Source organism: Mixophyes fleayi, chromosome 10 (genome assembly GCF_038048845.1).
Source record: "Mixophyes fleayi isolate aMixFle1 chromosome 10, aMixFle1.hap1, whole genome shotgun sequence".
NCBI lineage: Eukaryota > Metazoa > Chordata > Amphibia > Anura > Limnodynastidae > Mixophyes > Mixophyes fleayi.
In genome coordinates this window covers 15,894,218-15,913,116 of record NC_134411.1, presented here as the reverse complement: position 1 = coordinate 15,913,116, position 18,899 = coordinate 15,894,218, and positions in this window count along the sequence as shown.

The window sequence follows — 18,899 nt, the reverse complement described above, 5'->3', positions numbered from 1 at the left end:
CTGTTGCTAACACTGCTATTGCATTACCATCCTTAGAGGAGAGTAACTGGAGAGCCATTCATGACTTTTATTAATGTTTATAGAGCCCTACAGGTTTCAAGATGTTCAATGTTTATGCCAAGCATCATATACAGGGCTAACCACCAGTACTATGGCGCCTTTCAATCAGAGGCTTGGTCTTCATCTGCCTTACACTGCCAGGACTACTCCTCCCCTCAATCTATTGCTCTTATTTCTTTCTAGTGTTTAAGGGAGTATCTCATCCCTCGCCCACCTGTCCCTCTTCTCACTGCATGTTTCTATTAAATATATGTGGGAAGCTAGACAGAGACACCATTATTTTCTATGGCAACAAAATAGAATGCAGAAAATAACCTTAGTCTGTGACTATTTAAAGCATTTAAGACTGTACTCCCATTCGGATGAAGTTCAGTATAGGAAATACAATCTTAGTACTGTTATCACTCTGTAACTTGCATTTGCATGAGTGGTGACTGGCAATGGTGGCATAAATAAGCTGGAGGGACAAAATGAGGCTATGTGTGTGAATAAGGAGGCCGTTTACTGTAGGCTATTCTGGCCATGTAATTATGTGGTGGTGACTATTGACAGTTGAATTTGATTTGCATAATATATACTTTTTGCCATACCAATTTTGACATATGCTAAATATATTCTCTTTAGTAGCACTTACGTAATGGATTACCTTTCTGCCATACCAGTACCATACCATCACAGTACTTTTGCTTTTTAATTTACTTCAAGAACATGCTTTTTAGTATAGAAAGCCACGTTATGTACACTAACTCCTTGCCATGGCGATCCATTAAAATTAGTTTACACTACTATATTTAGAAGAATTGATGCTGATAGCTAATCACACAACTTGGCAAACATACAGAGATAAATTAATGCAAACTACAAGGTCATGATGCACTTAACTTTCAAGACCAAACAACAAAAGAAAGCATAAAGCAAATTAAATTACCGGTATGTTGTTTAATCAGACACAGTGACCTATTAAGAAACTCTTAAACCAAGCATACGGTAAGTGAGGCAAATATAGTAATGATACTAGTTAGTCCCAAAATCACAGATGTGGTGAATGCTAATTATATAGCATAGAGAAATTAGTGGGGAGTTATTAATTCACCTAAAATGTAACCTTTATTAGAACCTTTTAAAAATATGGAGAAATGAAGGACTTATAAATAGCATTAAGTATTAATAAAACCATATATGCAAATGAAAATTGATGCCAGTGGGGATCATTTTTGATCTTTAAAAAAGCTCACCTGAATCACATTTAATCATTTGTAAGTAGGTGTACGTGCCACCTTTTTCAAGATTGTGGGTGGAAAAACTTCATGTGCGCAGCATCAATTTCACTCATCTCCAATCACATGATGACATACACTGATCAGCCACAACATCAAAACCACCTGCCTTATTTTGTGCAGATCTCCCTCGTGCCGCCAAAATAGCGCTGACCTATCGAGGGAAGGACTTTACAAGACCTCTGAATGTGTTCCGTCTGGCACCAAGACGTTAGTAGCAGATCCTTTAAGTTCTGTAAATTGCGAGGTGGGGCCTCCATGGCTTGGACTTGTTTTTCCAGAACATCCCACAGATGCTCGATCAGACTGAGATCTAGGGAAATTGGAGACCAAGTCAACACCTTCAACTATTTGTCATCTTTCTCAAACCATTCCTGAACAATTTTTCCAGTGTGGCAGGGCGCATTATCTTGCTGAAAGAGGCCACTGCCATCATGGTATATCATTGCCATGAAGGGGTGTACTTGGTCTGCAACAATGTTTAGGTAGGTGGTACCAATGTTTAGGTAGGTGGTACATGTCAAAGAAACATTCACATGAATGCCAAGACCCAAGGTTTCCAGCACAATATTACCCAGAGCATCAAACTACATCCACTGGCTTGCCTTCTTTCCATAGAGCTTCCTTGTGCCATCTCTTCAACAGGTAAACAATACTCACTGACCCGACCGTCCACATGATGTAAAAGATTCATCAGACCAGGCCACCTTCTTCAATTGCATCATGGTCCAGTTTTGGTGCCCACATGCCCATTGTAGGTTCTTTCAGAAGTGGACAAGGGTCAGCATGGGCACTCTGACCGGTCTGGGCTACGCAGCCCCATACACAGCAAGCTGCATTGCACTGTGTGTTTTGACATTTTTCTATCATAGCCAGAATTACCTTTTTCAGAAATTTGTGTAACAGTAGCTCTCCTGTGGGATTGGACCATACAGACTAGCCTTTGCTCCCCATGTGCATCAATGAGCCTTGGGCGCCCATGACCCTGTCGCCAGTTCACTGGTTTTCCTTCCTTGAAATTGACCATGCACATACTGACGGCGCCCACATCCTTTATAACACTCAACTGGAAAAGTACTTCCCTCGGCTCTCTCTACCCTCAAAAACAGATCTGGCACATTGCAGCTATGGAAGAGATTATCTACTACCGGCATGATAGGGGCCATGTTTTTAACTAAGTCTGCACCCCATTGCAGTTTGCAGAACACACATTCCCCTCTGCCACCTAGCTTTCCCAAGTGAGGCCCAAGTGTGGCAAATGTGGTCCCCCTCCAGTTGTGTTTGTACCAGGGTTCTACTGTCACGTTCCTTGTACGCAACTGTTTCACCATTCAAAATAAATAATTAACAAAAATAAAGTTCAACAGTAAGATTCTGACTGAAGGGAAATGTTCTTCATGAAATACTACCCTTGGGGATCTTCCTACCATTAATAGCTGTGCTTCAGATGAGGAAATAAGATATTGGGTGGGAATATGAAGTTTAGAGACCACAGAAAATGTGATAAAGTTTCAAGTGGATCCAGAATTCAGGAAGCACAGAGAGTGATTGGGGTGCTGCCCGCTCCCTGAAATGATTGTCCACTTTATTGCACAAGGTAATACAAAAATGACAGGAGTTCACGGAAAGACAATCCATCCTCAATTTTATCTGTGAGACCCTGCCAGAAGGTGAAAACCAAAGCCTTGTTGTTCCACAGGAGCTCTGAAGCGAATGTACAAATTTGCACTATATACTGACCAACATTTTGAGAGCCTTCACCGATATGCAGAAAGCTAGAAGCAGTGGGTGAAACCTGACCACAAGGACAAGGGTCATTCACTAGACATCCCAGGGAACATTGGAATAATTACCTAAGTCAGCCTAATACTCTACACAGCACAGAGTGTGCCTGATTTGACACAGATGGGCCTATGAAGTGAGCAAAAATACAAGTTTCTTGTACATCTGCATGTCTGCTGCTATAAGGAGGCAGAGTCGAGAAGATGAGATGCAGGGTGCCAGACACTGTGACCAGCAGGAGAGCAGATGAGGTGTTCACCACAAACAGGACACAGTAGGTAACAGCCAGACTCCATCGAGTGATAGAGATATGCTTTGCCATTGTTGATGGTGAGGTAAAAGGCGGCACAAGAATATAAAAGTAAGGATGAGGAGGGATGAGTTTAAGTGAAGGGAGGAAGGTGTGTGTAGGGGCAGCGATGGCGGACGGGACATGGGAAAGGGAAAGGTTGAAGTAGAGGTAATGGTAAGAGGGGATTAGAACAGGGTAAGCTTTGTTATGAGTAGTGAAGACATAGGGCTAGATTTACTAAACTGCTGGTTTGAAAAAGTAGAGATGTTGCCTATAGCAACCAATCAGATTCTAGTTTTCATTTATTTATTACTGTCTACAAAATGATAACTAGAATCTGATTGGTTGCTATAGGCAACATCTCCACTTTTTCAAACCCGCAGTTTAGCAAATCTAGCCCATAGAGTGTGGTAAAGTAGGAGGGTAAAAAGGTTTGTGGAAGGTTGAACGTAGGGGAAACAGAGGCCTGGGGGATGGCAGAGGCATTCTGGTTGGCGTTGCCGATGGAGAGGAACAGAGATGAAGGAGTACATGTATGGATAAAAGTGTGCAAGAAGGAATTGGACTGAATAGGTGGAAAAGGAAAAAGGCTAGGTACAGTATAGATCAATATATTGTGTGTACTGCTGTCAATTCTCATTATCAACAACATACCCTGCAATACAGCCACTGCACTCCAAACACTATCTTTCTCAACCAAGCCCAAGACTTGACAGAGAAATTAATGAAAGAGGGTACAGTTTTCCAATAAAGAACCAGGTCTGACGTCATAAACCTAAAATAAAATCCCTCACCCATTTACAAACAACAAAAGAAAATACAATTAGATAGATCAAACAATACAATAAACACAAAGAAAATATTAGAGAAATACTGGAATATCGAAAAGCAATGAATACATATGCCCCCTATTCGCTGACGGACCATAAGTAACATATACGAAAGCAAAATACCTACAGGAATTATTGTTACCTAGCCATAACAACAAAAACTGGAGAAACAATAGGAAAACACAACTTACAATTCTAGAAATGTAGTCTGCCTTATCAGCCTTCCATGCACATAATGGGACCACTAAGCTGTAGAACACATGAACAACATGCAAAAAGCTAACTAATGCAAAAACTAATAGAACATTTTAAAATAAAAAAACAGCAAAAAGGACCACTTCAAAGTCATACTAGCACACTAGCAATCCTTCTAATTCTTTCTGGTCTCCATTTAATATAAACAGGATAGCTTCAATGTATCTCTGCCACTTCGCCATGAAGAGATTTGCATAGCTGGGGCGAACTTGGTTTCCATAGCTGTTGTTTTGTTTGCATTTAGTACTTACCTTCAAACTAGAAGTAGTTGTGGTTGAGGATGAAGTTATTTATTTTCAGGAGGAGCCTGGTTTGTACACCTGGTATTAATTGTTGTGAGAGGTCGTATTACTTACTCTGCACCATTCCTTGTTATCTATGACTGTGTATAATGATGTAACAAGTGAACAGTTTGTAATCTTGATTCCATTCTTGCTTGTGCAGGATCTTTAGGAATTGCGTAATGTGCTTAAGGTAACTCTTTTGCAAACTTGTAATTGGACGAAGTAATGGTGTATGTGTGTAGAAAGATTGCAGGTAAGGGAGCTGATTCCTGGGTCAACATGTTTCTCTGGTGGGTTTGTTAGATGTTTATGGATCTTGTGAAGGTGGTAGAATAATGATATTCTTGGATTTTTGTTTGGTCAGGTCTCTATGTTTTCATGTTCTTTTTTGTTGATGACTCCTGTGTGGAGTCCATTGTTTAGGAGTTATAGTACTTTTTTGTGGTATCTTTTCATAGGGTCTTGTTTGAATTCTTTATAGGTTGTGTGTCCTATTTACAGCTCATTATACCTTCTCCATCCTGGCTGTTGCTTGGCAGCCAAGACGCCCTTATTTCTATTTGGTCGCACACCCTGCCTCTGCCATCTCGGCTTAGTAGCCGGGACACTGTGTCGGCTTGTCAGTCTCATAACCATAATTACTCTGTCTCTGCAAGGGGACTCACCCATGATGGAGCAATCTGAATGGCCCTCACTATTTTAAATGGCCGGGAGGACATAGCCTTTGTATAGACTATCGTGGACTCAATGTTAGCATGGAAAAAATGGCTACTCTCTACCATTAATAACTGAATTATTTCTTCGCACCAAAGGAGCATCCATTGAGCTGCCTACGGAGGGAGACAAATGGAAGACCACCTTCAACACTTGGGATGGTCACTATGAGTAGTTGGTTATGCCCTTTGGGCTATGCAAGAACCCAGCTGTTTGTCAAAATTTTGTTAGTTACATTGTTCAGGATTTTATCAGTTTGTCATTGTGTAGATTAACAATATCTTAATTTTCTCCACCGACATCCAGTCCCATAGGAAACACGTTGCAGCGATCCTTATTCAACCCACCATTTATTTTGTAAACTTGAGAAATATCTCTTTGAACAGCAACCTTTCCCCTTTCTTGAATAAATAGTCGCTGGCACTGGTCTTCATATGGATCCAAAAAAATTACATGTTATTATTGGTTGACACCAATCTATTGGCCCCAATGCTTAGCAGCAATTCTTACATTTTGCAAATTATTATTGCCAATCATTATCACTTTTCTGACTTAGAAGAAAGCTAACACCAGGAGGCTTCACCTTTTTCGATTACCATTTATACAGACCACAAAAAAATTCTGAACCTTCAGACTTCTCAGTAACTTAATCCCCATCAAGACAGATGGCCATTATTCTTTTTTCAATTTCATTTAGTGATGACCTTCCAACCTGGTACCAAAAACTGAAAGGTGAATGCTTTATTACACTCATTTGTTTGATTGTCAGATGTCTTCAGAGAATTGGCCTGTAGTGGATCTCAAATGTGTCCTAGTCATCATGGAGATCATCTCTTTTACCCCTTCTCCTGGAAAGACTTTTATTAAATACAATCTTTGTCTCTACTGTGACATTCAGTGCAGCCTGCTCAATCTGTGGTCAGTACAAATTACCTCAACAACTTCAATGTAACATCTGGAAACATTCCTAGGAATATATATTGCAGCTAATCAAGGTAACTGGGCAGATCTTCTAATCTGTGTGGAATTCGCCCATAATAATCTCTTTCATTAGGCTTCTTCCATTCCTCCATTTTTTTGTTCCTCGTTTGCCATCCCCTGCTACCAAAACTGGCATCTTTACCATCTTCAGTGGTTCCTGCTGTTATTTCAATTTTTTTAATAAAAGCCATATTAACTTACCAGTAACAAATCCTTAAGTGACACTCAGATATTAAATTATTACTTAGGTATCACATTAATCTTCATACACAAACACAATTATTCACTATATTTTAATAATTATTTTTGTTATTATTAAACTTAATAGTCAGAATTGACTTCTAATATTTCACAAATTTTTGTCACTAACATTATGAAGATCAAATGGATCATTCATGATGAATATTCATTTTTATTAATTATAACACAATTTAAGATGAGGATTTAGGAATATAATTATATAATGATATATTTTAGATATATGACAGGATAGATTGGTTATATAGAACTGATTTATAGTGTTAAATATTTTTAGCACTTCATAATTTTATAACTCTATATTAGAGATTTCATCACTCATACAATCACTAAACTTATGTAAAATATTAAAGAAATATACCTTTTTTTGGTATATAACAATATTAGTTAAATAATAAATAAGACACGTCAAATTTATGCAATAGGTAATATAAGGTATTTGTTTATATGTTAAATATAGATATGGTTGTAAGATCATTTGTAGTGAGCATTAATCAGTGGATTAACAAGTGATTATAAATCTGATAACGATAGTTTCCTACAAGAAGAGGTGTGTTAGATGCTATATAAATCAATATGTAGGTACTTTCGTGTGTCCATTGATTCGTCAGCAGAAGTAGATTTTACTTATAAGAATCACTGTTTAAGATCGTTCTATGAGCGTTATACAGCGGGTCCCCGCGGGACTATAAACTTGCACTAATCATCTCCCGCATTGACTATTGCAATTCCCTCCTTACTGGTCTTCCCAAAAACAGACTCAAACCCCTAAAATCTATTTTGCATGCTTCGGCAAGACTGATTTTCCTTGCAAATAGCTATTCCTCTGTTGAATCACTCTGTATGTCTCTACACTGGCTGCCTGTCTTCTACCGAATCCAATATAAAATACTTTTACTAACCTACAAGGCCATCAACAAAGCTGCACCAACATACATCTCCTCTCTTGTCTCAAAATATCTCCCAACTCGGCAACTCCGTTCTGCAAAAGATCTGCGTCTCTCATCCACCCTCATTACATCCTCCCATTCCCGGTTACAGGACTTTTTTCGGGCTGCACCCACTCTATGGAACTCTCTCCCTCGCACAATAAGACTCTCCTCTGTTCTACAAACTTTCAAGCGTTCTCTGAAAACCTACCTATTCAGACAAGCTTATAATATTCCTCAACCACCATCTTAACCTCACTACCTTTAGCCTGTTACACAATTTCACACAAGACAACTACCCCCGGACCAACATTGTTGTGTGACAGGATCATTTAGCTTATGAGTCACCCTACCTTTGCAGTCTGGCTGGGCCAAGATGCAAAATGTATACTTAACCTCATGTGTCAATCTCCCATTGTCCCATAGATTGTAAGCTTGCGAGCAGGGCCTTCTCACCTCTTTGTCTGTTTTACCCAGTTTGTTTATTAGTTTATTACGTTTGTCCCCAATTGTAAAGCGCTACGGAATATGTTGGCGCTATATAAATAAATGATGATGATGATGATGATGATGATATGCAGTTCTTTATATATAAAGAAAAAGAATGATGAGCTATATACTTCAAATATTTATCAAATACAAAGTGGGTTTCATTTACTTATCCGTAGAAATAGGGTTCATTTATCTGATTCATTTAATTTAATCCTTGCCGATATTTGACCAATTATAATGACTGCTGGGAGGAGTCTTGAGAGAGTCTCTTCCCTATTGGCAGCTACACCTCTCACTCGTACGATACCCCAACATGATTGGCTCCTTATGTGGTGATGCCAGCATGTTCACACAGAACTGACAGTATATAAGAACTGTCAGTTCATTCAGTCTGCTTGCCTTGATTAAGCAACAGCGAAACGCGCGTCGGCGTATCAGCTGGCCACACTCGATATTGGCACTAAGAGGAGTCTGATTATTTAACTACCCCTATAAGCCCAGAGTTAGAGGGGAAACCTAGCAGGCAGTTAGCAATACACTCCCCATAACAGCAGTCTGTGACAGCGCCTCTGAGTTATCCACCATATAGCGCTATTGAATATGCTGCAGGGGAGATTATACCACAACTGATTACAGATGGCAGGAATGAGTTGGAAGGGATAGCATACTAGCTACTACAATTTTCTAATAACGTTTCTGCTATACTTCACATGTTATGCTACTGAATATGCTGCAGGGTAGTTTCCATTTCAACTGATTGTTGATTTGTAGGATTGAGTCAGAAGGAATTACATACCAGCGTTTGTGATTTATAAGAGATAATTGGGATAATTTTGTTCCAACCTCTATATGCCAGCTGGACATTATCAGCCTGCATAGCCTGTTATTTAACAGACATTATATCAGAGCCATAACTGCTTATTATGGCGTATGTTTCTTTACTTACTATCTGACTAATTTATATTAATCACACTATTATACCTCTGTACCATATAATTTATAGTGGGATTATATAGGTACTATATTGAGTGTATCCAGCCTTTTATTTATATCCATGGGATTTTAATTGTTATATTTTAGTATATTTCGCTTTTAAGTCATTACCCAATAAAAGTTATGTTTTATAGGATGGTAATTATCGATATTATCTATCAGAAGATTTAGTGCACCTTATATCAGAAACTTCGCTTTTTTTCTCCTTTTTGTTCAGATTATATCTGGAGTTTCAAGGTTGCACCCCATTCACCAATTAAGAGATCCTATTTAGGAGATATTTATAGGGATATGTGTATTACAATTGGGTAAAATCTTATAGTCAGTGCGGTGATCCAAACTTTACTCCATACGAACATTTCAATTTTTTTGCAAGTTCTCTAACATCTGGGGTAAAGTCAAGGAAATCTTAAAGAAATCTTTTACTCGATACAAATTCTTTCCAGTTGTCACACGCCGGCCTCCCGTGGCCTCCACTCGAGGACCGGCGTGCCTACCCTCCTCCTGATTCTCCGCTTTCCCCTGCCGGCTGTCATGTCGGTGGCGGTCTTGCGCTTGCGCAGACTGTCTCACCTGTTCTACCTGCCCTGTTCTCCCATTGGTCATGTCTACTTCTGGCCTGGAAGTAGCTTCCCTCTCCTCCTCATGGTGTTCGGCCGCTACCTATCCAGTGTACTGCCGTTGATCTCTGCTTACCCATTCCACTCGTTAGTGGTAATTGCTATGGATCATCCCCCGCTACCAATCCAGTGTACTGCCACTGATCTCTGCTTACCTGTTCCACTCGTTAGTGGTAATTGCTGTGGATCATCACCCCCTACCTATCCAGTGTACTGCCACTGATCTCTGCTTACCTGTTCCACTCGTTAGTGGTAATTGCTGTGGATCATCACCCCCTACCTATCCAGTGTACTGTCGCTGATCTCCGCTTACCTGAGGAGCAGTGGAAACGTGTTCTGTGGAATGACGAATCACGCTTCTCTGTTTGGCAGTCAGATGGGCGAGTCTGGGTTTGGCAGGAGAACGATACCTGCCTGACTGCAGTATTTGTTCCTAATTGTAAAGCACTATGGAATTTGCTGGCGGTATATAAATAAATGTTGATGATGCATTATGCCAACTGTGAAGTTTGGTGGAGGAGATATAATGGTATAGGACTGTTTTTCAGGGTTTGGGCTAGGCCCCTTATCTCCAGTGAAGGGCAATCTTAATGCTTCAGCATGCCAAGTCATTTTGGACAGTGCTATGCTTCCAACTTTGTGGCAACAGTTTGGGGAAAGCTGTTTTCTATTTCAACATGACTCTGCCCCAGTATACAAAGCAAGAACTGCAAAGACATGGTTTGATGAGTTCGGTGTGGAAATGTACAGGATGCGCCTGAAACGGACTTTGCGTCCGACTCTAAATGAGGCCCAAAATCAGCAGACTCGTACATTGTTGAATCAGGCCCCAGGTTCTCAATGCAACTGTTCAGGGTGGAGTCCTAATCAGATCAATTGTTTAAATCTTTCTTTTTAGGGTTACCCAGTTTACATGGGACACTAATCTTTACCTTCGTGGAATAATATAACCAGTCTGATCACTAAATCAGCAGTCACTCACTTACATATCAGTGCTGGGTAGATTAAAAAAAAATACACATCAACTAATCCTAAAGGGCCTAATAAATCAGCAGGGCAGAATGAATGAATTGAGAGTATCGAATGCAAAATCACACTGTGTATGCCCAGAACAGGGAGATACGATTGTGAAAGCAGCTCTGTTCGCTGCGTCCACTAAGAAAAGGACACTTACTGCAGTCTGGGGAATGGACGTTTTACCGTAGTCAGTGTACAGTAGAGGTGTGCCAAATTAAAGTGCATGCAGCCACTTCTGAATCAAGCACTGAGCGTCTCAAAGATACTTGTCTTTCTGCAAATTAAACAGGGTGCGCCCAGAGGGATAAAGCATAAATAACTGTCGGATGATTAGTTTAATATCAATAGAATAGATTAGGCAGATCTCAGATATCACACATTTATTAGTTCAAACTTAGAATATATACAATATAGTTTGTTCAAAACATATATGATATAATAGGCTCGTAAAATGGAGTGTGACACACCTCCAAGTGTCTTGTAAATTAGGTGTCTGGCCAGTACAACATAAAAACCAAAATTAAAATTAAAAATCTGTTGTAACACATGTGTTGTAGGGATTTTAAGTTCCAAATAAAAAAGTGTGTAATGATCGGAATGGTCTCACCCGTTCAACATATTCCTCTAGATAAGATGTATTCTCTCTTAATTGATGGTTTAACAATGCAGTGGTGTCCGGAGTGAGACTGCAAGGTCTCAGACTCCACATTACCCGATCTTGGGACCTTGTGTGTGGGTCTCTTTAGTAATCTCCTTGTATGTGGTATGGGCACTGGATCCTCCGTACTCCGCCAAATGACTCACCACGTATGGTTATGTTTCTCGGTCCCGTTACTTCTTGAGAGTGATCGCTGGACAAATGAATTAAGGATGTATATCCAGATAATATTGCCAGATCGAGATAGAGAAGTTCAAATACATACGTTCTCTGGCACTGCAATCAGATGTTTCCTGTTTGTCAGCTGTTCAGCTCCTAATAATCGTCTCTGCAACTGCAGAGATATTGGTTATACAATCTTAGTCCTCCTCAAGGATATGCGGATGAATAACCTTGGAAAGCATAAGGATGATATCAAGGATAATCCTTTCCTTTCACTCCAAAAAAAAGTTTCCAGAAGATGGGAACCATGAAACTAAGGCGTTTCGTTAGCTAGTGGCTAACTTTTTCAAAGATGTTTGAAAAACTTAGCCACTAGCTAACGAAACAATGCCACGTCCACCCTCTTCAACAACGGAGATGGCTGCATCCGGGATGTTTGCCTGCTTTATCGGGAGTCCAGAAGAACTCCCAAAAATTCTGGAGTCTCCAGGACATTCCGGGAGAGTAGGCAACTATGTGTGTATTGCATACATGACCAGTATTAAGTGACCGATTGTGCAATCCCAATGTGTTCATGTTAGGTGGGTATAATATTTATTTTAGTATCAGCCTATAACCTTCTTGTTTTGTTCCTGAACTTTACACTTATTTTCTTATTGCAATTACCAAATCTAAATGTATTCATTGATATTCAAAAATACCCACCCATCAATTAATGAACTGCAATAAGAAAATCAATGTGGAGTTTGGGAGCAGAGCATTTTGTGTTGAGTGGAAAGGGTTATGTTGTAGGATCTCTATTTCCAGCACTCACATTCCAAATGTACAGATTGCAGTTTAATGCCTTAAATGCTCCATCAAACTGCACTGTCATTTTCTTCCCTCACCTGGACCCAGTTCGCTTAGTGGGGAACCAGGCAATATAAGCCAAATAACCAAACTTACCTTATCATATTAAAAATTCCTGCAGACTCCCATTGTGCTACATATAATTCAGTGTATTGTATGAATTAAGATTACTGGAATACTTTTTACACTATTTACAATAAGACTTTCAATTACAGATGCTCACTGACCCCCGTGAACTGGTTTTGGATCTGGATTAGCTTCGTGTTTTGGATTTGGCAAAATCGCTCTTGTGTGTTTTGGTTTTGGTATTTTTAGAAAAAATCCTAAAATATGCTAAAATCACATATTTTTCCTCTTATTTTGTTGCTACAGAATTTGTTAACCTCAATAACACTAATTTCAAGTCATCTGCAGTCAAGTTTGACTACCTCACAGATCACAATATTATTTTCATACACTTTCAGACAAATACTGCAGCGACCTGGCTGTATGGTAAGTGACAGAGCAATGACTCAAACACACGGCAGTTCCCAGCACATCTAGGACACATTGGCACACAGCAGTGGCAAAAAAGAAAAAAGGTGCAAGATGGAATTGTCCTTGGGAAGATGGAATTGTCCTTGGGCCGAGCCCGACCTCCCTAACTCCCATCCACCGTTATGTTGGATCTTAAAAAGGAATCCAAAAATCGCAAGATCTGAGATCCGACGACGTAACAATGACGTTTTGCCTCATTTTCGATTCCAAGGGCGTGCGAAAGTACAGAGCTCAGTACTCGGATCCCATAAGTTCGGGTGTGTTTGGTTCGAGGAACCGAGCCTGAGCATCTCTACTTTCAATGGCGAAATTACCATGGGTGCAGGGGCTGAGGCCTGGAGGTACCAGGGTCTCCCTCCATCCTCTGTCCCCCACCCCTAAGGCATAAGCAGCATTAATCAAGGACCACTCTGCTCTGAAAAGAGCAGAGCTTGGGGAAGGGATTCAGCAGGTTACAGCGGCATCACCAGGCTCATTCCTAAAGTTTTCTATGTTGGCGCTGATACTCTGTTCAAACTTACTTCAGTATTGTATTACTCTGGCTGGTTAGAAAGCACCTATTGCAGGAGAGGGAACTATTGTGACAGGTATTTAGTGATTCACAATTTGTCACGATAATCCCTGCCCAGACAGAAAGAGCCCCTGGAAATGATTTTTAAATGTTGGAAATTAAATGTACATGTAAAGTGCGTTCTACTGAAAAATAAACTAGAACAAGGTATGACAAACCAAAACACCTGAAATAGCAGGTGAGTGAATATAAACAAAGGTGTTCTACAGGCAAAAAAATAAATGAACCTTGTTATAATGTGCATTGTATAATTTTACACGGAGTATAAACAGATTGGGAAAGTGCCACACCTGCATTAAACTGGCTCAGTGTAAAGGCTATTTAAAAGCCAAATTACCACATAATTACAAAATACTTACCACATAATTAGAAGGGTGTGATACAGACATCTTACAACTCTGACTTCCTCACAACTTAATAAGAATGCCTGGACTAGCAGGGATCAATTAATAATCCTGTTCCACGTGCAAGAAGCTGCAGTTTCCAGCTAGCAGGCATATGGATGTAAGGATAAATACACACTATCAGAAAATGCTTAAAGTAAAGTGTAAAATCAATAATAATAAAAAATATTAGGTTGAACAGTGGTTTAGTATTAATCCAGCCAAAGCTCTTTATAAAAAAAAATGTGAGGGACAAACAATTCATTTTCCATATAAGCCAATGGCATATTGTTGTGTTGAAACATATGGGCGATTGTTTTTTGTTAAAATTGCTAAAGTTTGTTTTATGCATAGATTAAATTGATATCCCAAGTACACACTTAATCTCCATGAATAATGTTAGCACCCACTAGGTCAGGCCTGGTTAACCTGTGGTTCTCCAGGTGTTGTGAAACTACAAGTCCCAGCGCACCTTGACTGGTGGTAGTCATATTTCCGACAGTGAAAATAGCAATGGAAATAATACTGGCAGGAAAATCCCGACATGGAGGAAATCCCGATAGTCTAAATACCGACATGTAGAGAATACCTATACGGATAAAGTATCGACAGTGAGATTGCTGACAGTGAAAATGTGGGATGTTACCCTGCCGGCTGCGTTTCTGACAGCGTGGGAAAAAGCGTCAGGACTTTTACCCTGCCCCTGACGCCGTCATCAAGGGTGCTTTTTCCCACGCTGGGGATCAACCTGCCAGATGGAAGATTTGTTTTTTTACATCACTTGGAAAAAAATTGGGTTTTCCTTTTTTAATTTTTTTACATCCCTTGGAATATTTTTTAGGCTTTTTTTTTTTTTTTTTTTTTTTTTTTTTACAATCACTGGAAAAAAAATTGCGGGGGTTTCACATCTTTTGGATTTTTTTTTTTTACTTCACTCACTTTGGATTAAAAGCTTACAAGACTAGTTTGTAAAGATGTAAGAAGAACAGTGTTGGTAAATAAGAATGTTTTTTTTGTTTTTTTTTATAAAATATTGTTTTAATGAAGGCTCGTGTTTTATTTACATTTTACATTGCTGCAATACAGGACACAGCGGTCCTGGGTGGCAAGGCATGCTGGTATTTGTGGATCCCCAAGTGCCAGCATGCCCTGAAAACCATGGGTATGCTGGTGCTTGCAGTACTACAAGCACCAGCATGCCCAAACTCTTAATGGCAGCCCAGGCTTGCTGGGACCTGTAGTTCAGCAATGTTAAATAGTGTTTGATACATTTATTTATTTGTACACATTTATTACTCCACACCCAACACCCAGGGGTGTGTGAAGAGCCCTAGTGCTGTCAGCACAGGGCTGGGTACCCTTAGGGAGGAGGCATGCACTTTTTTGTGGGCCCCATCTCCCTAGGTAATCTAGCCCCGTGCTGACAAGCCTGGGGATGGATAACATTATGACAGTGGGGCCCCCTGTTGCAGGTTCCCCTGATATGGTGTCACCGGCCCTGGCTGGCTAAGCCTATGGCTGGTTGGCTGAGAATTGGGCTGACCCCACACTGTTTGTCCCCCCGATTTTCCCCCAATGAGCACAAGGCTGGCAGCACTGGGGGAGTACATGTGACAGTCTGCCTTTTCACTGTCGGCAATCACACTGTCGGTATTTTATCCATGTAGGTGTTTTCTACATGTAGGTATTTAGACTCTTGGGATTTTCTCCATGTCAGTATTTACACTTTCGGCATTTTCATATCAGTATTATTCCCTTTGGTATTTTCGCTAGTACCCAACCCATCATGCCAGAGATCGGCTGGCCATTTACTGGCAAAGCTTGCTGGGGCTTGCAGTTTCAAAACACCTGGGGGTAAATTAATCAAGCTGCGGGTTTGAAAAAGTGGAGATGTTGCCTACAGCAACCAATCAGATTCTAGCTGTCATTTTGTATAATGTACTAAATAAATGATAACTAGAATCTGATTGGTTGCTATAGGCAACATCTACACTTTTTCAAACCAGCAGCTTGATAAATGTACCCCCTGGAGAGCCACAGGTTAGCAAGGCCTGCCCTAGGTAATTGTCGGTCAGTGAATGACAGCTAAATATCCAAACAGTAATTAAACAGCTTGAAAGGGCGAGTTATATCCAGTATGTCCTATATACAGATGAGATGGAGTGTAGGAACAGGTGCCACACCAGGCCAAATTTTCCCTGCTGTCCCTCTTATGCACTTACATTATTTATACCAGCATGTCAGTAAAGCTTCTGTGCACATATTGGTATAAATCAGGTAAGTACAGGTGAGACAGGAGAGTGTAGCCCTCTGGACAAGGCTCATGCAAGGGTAAAAAGGCCTCAACATCCTGACATTGCCATATGAATATTATCCAGATTTTTTTTGTTTTTTACTGGATACTCCTTTCAATACCCTATAAGAAAGGCTGTTCTCACTTGTTTGCTGTTGACTCACCAGCAGCCTGGTTTTTAGGGTTATGTTTACTAAACTGTGGGATTGAACAAATGGAGTTGTTGCCTATAGCAACCAATCAGATTCTAGCTGTCATTTTGTAGAATGTACTAAATAAATGATAACTAGAATCTGATTGGTTACTATAGGCAACATCTCCACTTTTTCAAACCTGCAGTTTAGTAAATCTAGCCCTTAGACCAGTGTTTCCCAAACCCAGTCCTCGGGGACCCCTAACAGTGCAGGTTTTCCATATCTCTCAGCTGGAGCACAGGTGTATTCATTACTGAATGACACATTTTGGAAGATCCACAGGTGGTCGTAACTATTTCACTTGTGACCTGGAAAACCTGCACTGTTAGGGGTCCCTGCAATGAAACAGCCCTAAATAAATATTCACCGTTTACTGAAGGGTTAACAGTAAGTAACTGAGTTATTATTATGATTATTATTATTATTATTTATTATTAATATTGTTGTTGTTGTTGGTTTGTATGGCTACACAGTGCTCTGCACCAGCACACATAAAACAGGGACATACATGGTAGACAAAATACAGGTGTGAAAACAAATAGTAGTAGAGAGAACTATGCTCATTAGAGAGATTACCATCTAGTGGATAAGTGTATTCATGAGTTTTTAAAGAGATGATGAAACATTTATACAAATTTACTTTGAAATATTAATAAACAAGTTTTAAATGCTTGTGTAATTTCAAATATATATACCTATATATGTTTTTGTGTTGGACATAACAAATGTCTCTGCTGTAAGCAGTTGTCATGCTTTCTCATATATTTAAAGATCTCATCTCTTTCCCATATATTGCAATTACAATTCGTACACCATAATATCTGACTTATAGTGCCACCTTGAGCCCCTAAACAGTACTGCACACATAACATTAACCAGCGATCACTGCTTGGAGCAAATAATTTGCACAGTAGACACATGTCAGACATCTAATATACTGAATGGGAAAGCAATATATCCCTGCAGCGATATGCCAAAAAAATTCAACAAACAAAATATATCAAAATCAAAATTGTGCTGTTGTGTATACAGAATGTTATACATGCATCTGAAAATCCTTGTAGAGTAGACCCGATGATGTAACATACAGGAAAATACTGCAAATGAACCCGTTAGTTTGCAAAATGACTGATGCTTGGAGGCCAAACTAACATTCAAGTGTCTCAAGAACAGACAAGGTGAATGTACTATAATGCCCCAGTCAAAGCATTAATTTTATCCAATTGAGAGTCTGTGGCCCTACTTGGAAATTAGGGTGCACAAGCATCATCCGACTAACCTGAACAACCTGGAGCAAATCTGCCTGGAAGAAGGGGCCAAAATCACTCTCGACAGAGTGTAAAGCTGGTACATACTTACACCAAAACCTTAGAGCTGAAAATGCGTTAAAAAATTCTACAAAATCTTAAATTATACATGCAATATTTTTTCTAAAGATATTGTAACATAACAATGTCACATAAAGAAATAATAATTTTTGTGTCGTAGAAATAAAAATTTCAGAAAGAACAAAAGATCAGTGTAGATTTTGTTTATTCAATAAAATGTGGGAATTTTTCTGAAAACCTTTTCAAGACACTGTATGTCCTGACGTAATATATTCTTTAGACTGTAAGCTCTAGCGAGCAAGGTCCTCTTACTCTCTGTCTCACTGTACGTTTCTGTGTTCTTCTGGCTTTATGCTTTGTCATCCATGGTGTATGGCGCTATGGGCAACTTTGGTGCTTTAAAAAATAATAATTTAGACCTGAAATCATGTAGACTGCCAAATTGCTGTGGCTGCTTCTCTGATATGAAGGTATTCATTTATCAACATAGCTTATTTGGTAAGAAGCTTAACTAGTAAATAACCAGGCAGTGTTCTCCCCAGAAAAATATGCCAGCCGGGTGACATTAAGAAGTAGCCGGGTGGGGGCAGTTGTAATACTTTGCAATAATATCGAAGCATTTTGGAGGCTAATGCCCACACCTGCCAGGACTAGTCAGACTGGTGGTCAGTGGTCTAACACACACTGCTGGCTGTAGTTCTCACATAGTGAAACAACGGTTTATTCTATTATAATAGGACTCTGTTGGGCCCCAAGAGCCGGGTGGCAAGAAAATCTGGCAGGTGGAGCACCCGGGAAATAGGAGCTGGGAAGAACACTGATGGGGGGTAATCTTTGTGGCTATGCTACCCTAAATCTCTTCCTGTACACCAAGAAAACTATTAGTAGTTTAATTCTTTTGTACCAGTCTCTCTTAGTTACATGACCCACTTTATGTACAGCACCCTCCAACAAACGGCAATTTTTTTAGATGAAGAGTTCCTCTGCTGCCGTTAGGGGAGAGCTGGTAAATTTTAGCCCGGGGGAGGGGGGAACAAGATTCGACTCAGCAGCCCATTAGGAACATTTTAAAGGAAAAAAAAATATGCAGGTGGCGCAGTGACCCAGCCAAAGGTAGCCCACTATGTGGCCGGCCCTGGA